This window comes from Phocoena phocoena, chromosome X (genome assembly GCF_963924675.1).
Source record: "Phocoena phocoena chromosome X, mPhoPho1.1, whole genome shotgun sequence".
NCBI classification, from domain to species: Eukaryota; Metazoa; Chordata; class Mammalia; order Artiodactyla; family Phocoenidae; genus Phocoena; species Phocoena phocoena.
Window position 1 is genome coordinate 108,362,304 of NC_089240.1, and position 6,000 is coordinate 108,368,303.

Genomic DNA, 6,000 nt, shown 5'->3' on the forward strand with positions numbered 1-6,000 from the left:
CTGTGCTTGGTACACAGAATGCATTCAACAAATGCTAGTTTTCCTTTTCTGCTGTATCAAATAACCATCCCTAGGTAGAACCTAACAAAAAGGGGGACGATATAAGAACATGGATGGTTCCAAACCATTTGTTTTTTTTTTTTTTTGAAAATCACTCAAATCTCACATCCTATTAATATTGGTTAAACAATGATATCTCCTCTCAGAAGGTACGGAAGTATTATACTCGTGAATCCGTAGTATATCTGTTCATTGTCTCTCCTAAAACTCTATACATTACGTGAGAGCAGGCACTTGGTTTTGTTCACTTCTGTGTCCCCTATTCCTAGAGCAGAGAGTGAAAGTCCAAAAATGCCCAATGTGTTTAGTAAATTATAAATCCAGTTGCTGTCATCCCTCTCTTTACACAAAACCTATCTTCATGAAAACCTGCGTGTAAATTAAAATATGTATTAAATGTGTCTTAATATGTTGGTAGCTCCCTATGGTAAAGCCTTTCCATTTATCCAATATTGACTGTGCACCTGTGACATGCCAGGCGCTGTGCTAGGCATAGGAAGTAGTAGTGAAAAAAGACATGTATTCCTTGTCCTCATGGAGTTTAAAATGTAGTGGAAAATCTACACTTTAAAAAATAATCCTGAGTAGTATGAGTATCTATTTGGAATATTTTAATCACTGTATATTATGTTTATTTTAAATAAAGCCAATCCACATTAAAATGATCACAACCAATGATGGATAATGCCTGCCTTTGACATCTGGGTCTCAGTTAATTAGTCCTGATTCATTCAGTCCAACGTCCAGTATGTTTGAAAGAGCCTTCCTGACGCATATAAACTCTCACTGCCCCTTTATACCTGGGAATCCCCGTGCTGCATTATTTACTCCCTGTGTTTTCTCCAGTCTCACAAAGAGATGTAGTCCTCCATTCAACGCACACAGCTCCACCCGTGCCTGTATTAGTTTCATATTACTGCAGCAACAAGTTATCAACACTACAAACTTAGTGGCTTAAACAATACAAAATTATTATCTTACTATTCTGGAGGTCAGAAGTCCAACACTGGTCTCTCTAGGCTAAAATCAAAGCACTGGCAGGGCTATGTTCCACTGTAAAGGCTCCAGAGGAAAATCCATTTCCTCGTCTTTTCCAGCTTCAGGAGGCCACCTGCATGCCTTGGTTCCTTCCTCCATTTTCCTGACCCCCTTCCTCCATTTTCAAAGCCAACATGGTAGCATCTTCACGTCTTTTTCTGATCCTAACATTCTTCCTTCCTCATCAGGTCTCCTCCCTCTCACTCTTTTAAGGCACCTTGTGATTATACTGGGCCCTCTCAGATAACAGGATAATCTTCATGTCAGGCTCCTCCACTTAATCACACATGGACAGTCTTTTTCACCAAGTAAGGCAACACATTCACAGGCTGCAGAGATTAGGATGTGGACCTCTTGTTTCTTACCTTTGATATTTGAATGTAAAAGTGCTCATATCAAAAAAAAAAGTACTCATATCTTCACTCATTAAAAGTAAGCCTTCCTTGGGCCATTCTATCCCTTGAGTCCTGTTTCTCATATACTTCAAATTACCAATCATCTTGGAAGAAAAAGCTATACTTGCTGTTTCTAATTCCTCAACCTCAATTCCCTTTTTTCTTCTCCCTAGTTCTCATGCTACTTCTTTTTCATTTCTTCTACAGCTTTTCATTGATGTTTATCTTCTACAAACATAAGCAGAGACCCAGGCTGAGTCCTAGGTTCTCTCCTCTTCTCTCTATATATTAATACTTATTCCCAGACAGGTTATATTATATACCAAGGCTTCACCTAGCCACCTTGATTCACGCACTAAGCAAATATTAATTGAACACCTACTCTGTGCTACTTACTTTTGTTGACATTAGATGGAGATAGTCTCAAAGTGTTCACTACAGCTCTAATATGTTATGAATCAACTCACTTCTCTCCATCCACACTGTCACTGCCATCACTTGGCCTATGAAAACATCCTTCCTTCTAGTTTCCCACCATTTTCCTTTGCCCTAATCAAGTCCATTCGGTATCCATCGCCCAAAGTGACTTTTCCAAAATGAAATGATGATTCAACTTTCCAGCTATACAATGGAATATTACTCAGCCATAAAAAGAAATGAAACTGAGTTATTTGTAATGAGGTGGATGGACCTAGAGTCTGTCATACAGAGTGAAGTAAGTCAGAAAGAGAAAGACAAATACCGTATGCTAACACATATATATGGAATCTAAGAAAAAAAATGTCATGAAGAACCTAGGGGTAAGACGGGAATAAAGACACAAATCTACTAGAGAATGGACTTGAGGATATGGGGAGGGGGAAGGGGAAGCTGTGACAAAGTGAGAGAGTGGCATGGACATATATACACTACCAAACGTAAGGTAGATAGCTAGTGCGAAGCAGCCACATAGCACCGGGAGATCAGCTCGGTGCTTTGTGACCACCTAGAGGGGTGGGATAGGGACGGTGGGAGGGAGGGAGACGCGAGAGGGAAGAGATATGGGAACATACGTATATGTACAACTGATTCCCTTTGTTATAAAGCAGAAACTGACACACCATTGTAACGCAATTATACTCCAATAAAGATGTTTAAAAAAAACTTTTTAAAGGTTTCCCATCATCCTCAGGATAATCTTCAGACCCCTTAGTACGGCCAAAAAAAAAAAAAAAAAAAAAAAAAAAAAGCAAGCCTTTCACATTCTGGGCCCTGCGATTCTTTTCAGCTTATTTTATCACCTTTCTCTACCCTTGTAGTCTATGCTCCAACCTTGCCAAATTAATTTCTATTCTCTAAAAGAGTTCAAAGCCTTTGCACATTCTCTTCCCCTTAACTCCAATATACCTTTCTTCTCTCTCTCTCACAGACACACCTAGCTAACTCCTCTTGTCCTTTAGAGCTTCTCCTAGAGGTTACTTTGTTTAGAAGCCTTCCCTGAATACCCAAGTATAGGTTAGGTACCCCTCTTCTATGTTTTTCCTATTAACAGCAATAATAACACGACATGTTTAACATGAAAATGTGTGTATATTTTCTCTCTCCCTCCCTAGTTGCACGCTCCTTGAGAGCAGAGTGTGTGTTTTAACCATCATTATATGCCCAGCAGCTAGCACTATGCCTAGTAAAGTAGGGTGGATACTCAGTGAAGATTTGTTGAATGAATGAATGAGTGAATGAAATTATGACACAGAACAAAGACCTCACTAGAATGTCAGAATAGAACAAGAGAATATTTCCAACCGCCCCATCTCTTCTTCCTGCACCATTATGAGGTCATTTCTATCTTTGTCTCTCAGAGTCAACCCTAGGATTCAAGACAGACAGAGACTTCTATCAGTACTATGTCAAGTGGGAAATCCTATAGGAACCCACCTTGGCACACCTCATACCGCAAATCCCCAAATTTTCATTATCATTAGGTCATTACGTGTTGTCGAGACAGGAGTTCCAATTCCAATTTCAATTTTAATTGCACCAGGGTAGAGAATCTGTCAAATCATCTGTAGTTGTGGACACCGTCATGAGAATTGATTTACCCCAGGATCACGGCAGATAAACAGAGCTCCTGTAGGATGAAATTTCGGCCACTACAATTTTACATGAGGCTATGGGGTAGCAAGCGCTAAATATTGAGACCTGGGAGGAGGACAGAGCTTAGGAAAGATAGCACCTACAGTAGCCAGGACGATTCTGAAGGTATTAGGTTCTTGAGATGAGCCTGGGAAGTGAAATACTGCTTCAAGGGAAAGAACTGGGCACCAAATCCAAATGCAGCTTTGGCCTTGGTTCGAAGAACCAAGAAATACTTTCAGGAGTCCAAAGGCGAGAGAGAGAAAAGGTGCTGATCAAAAATACTCTTTGGAGATTTCTAAAAATGCTATTTAATGGAGGGTGTATTTGAACAAAATAGAGTATTTTGAGTTCAATTTAGCCTTCAGAATTAATCCTTCCACAACTCCAGAGATTAAATAATTATTTGAATCCAGATTTATTAAATAATACAAATTCAGCTCATTGGTAATGAAAATAATCATAAGTCACCAGAGGAAGCTGAGAGATCTGACCTTTTAATTAAAGATCAGCAGTCTCTAGCAACAGTGTGCTAAAATCATAAAGGCAACATGACCTTTAAATATCTTCACGAAGGATGTAAATGGGATAACTTGTGTGTGTGTGTGTGTGTGTGTGTGTGTGTGCGCGTGTGTGTGTGTATACATATAATGCACTATCCCATTAAAGATGCACTGATCCCCCAAAATGTGAAAAAATCAGCATGGTTCTCAATACTGTTAAAGTAAAAGAGGAAATTGAACATCTATTTTTTCTTAAGATTTTCTACAAAATGGTCTGTGCATAAAGGTCAGTTATTTATATCATCCTCGTAAACAGTAGGCAAATTTCCAACATAAAATATCCATCCAGTTTTAAATATATATGTTAAATAATGTTGCCCTTGTTTATTCCATGTAAATCAAGATGAAAATCAAGTGGCTATCTTATTTAGAATTCACGTGGGCACAAGGAGCAAAAAGACAAACCTGCCAAGTCAAAAAAGGGTTTTGGAATTTATTAGAAGAAAACAGGAGTATGTCAAAGACCCTAGGTTAGGGAGCATAGGTAGGTTTCATGAGAACCTAGAACCAGGAACCGCATAGCTCATCAGAACACAGATTCCTTTCATCTCTTATTCTTTGGAGACGAATGGTATCTTGTCTCTTTTAATCTCTCTCTCTCTCTCTCCCTACCTCTCTCTCTCTCTGTGTGTCTGAGTCAGCTCAGGCTGCTATTAGACTGGGCAGCTTAAGCAACACTTATTTCTCACAGTTCTGGAGGTAGTGAAGTCCAAGATCAAGGTACTGGCAGAAATGATTCCTAGTGAGGGCCCTCTTCCTCACTTGCAGACGTCTGCCTTCTCACTGTGTCCTCACACAGCGAGCTCTGGTCTTGTTCTCTTCTTATAAGGATACTAATCCCATCATGGGAGTCCACCCTCAGGACTTCACCTAAACTTAATTATCTCTCAAAGGTTCGACTTCCAAATTCCGTAACATTGGAGATTAGGAGATCAACATATGAATTTGGGGGGGAACACAAACATTCAGTCCATAACACAAACTCTGTCTCTCTCCTCTCTCTCCTTCTCTCCTATCTCCTTCTCTCCCTCTCTCTCCTCCTCCCGGCTTTCTCCCCTCCATGCGCACATAGCCAAAACAAGTCTACTCCAGCCTCAGCCTCATATGATGTCCCAGTTTGAGTGGTGTCCTAAAGAGACGAGTTAGAATCTTTGGTCCTGATTCCAACTTCCCAAGAAAGAAAAATCAATTTAACTTAATCAGCCTGTACTCTAGACACGTTAGTAGGTCTCATGTGGGGTGTCAGCCAGGCCATATACCATTCTTTGAAAACTGTTCTCCTGGAGATGGGCACCTGCAGCTTGGTTTCTATTATCCCTTGGACTCAGCTGGCTGGAAAAATCTGGCCATCTGAGCCAAAGGACACACTGTACCATTTAAAGTTATAGTTACCATCTATAAGCATATTGCCTAGAAGGAAATAATCAATCTTTCCAAAAAATGACATTAACCTGTTAATCTGGAGTCATGATCATTTAATTACGAAGCATTCGTTTCATTCCAGGATACAACAAAATAGAATGCCAGTCACAGAGCTGAGAGAAAGCAAACTTTGCAAGACACTAATTCAAAACTCTATATCCGACTGAAGCAAGAGATGGTCGACCTTAACTATAAGAGGAAAAGCATCTGCATCACTTAGACGAAAACGGTAAGATTTTTTCCATGTTGACTAGGAGAAGTGACACCTGCTACACTTGGTGATATTACACTTATCTAGTACCCTTCTCTGAAAGGTCAGAGGTGTGATTCAGGCATCATTTAACTAATCCTTAAAATAACTCTCCCTGAAAGAAAAGAAACAGCATCCACTTGCCTAACATTAAACATAG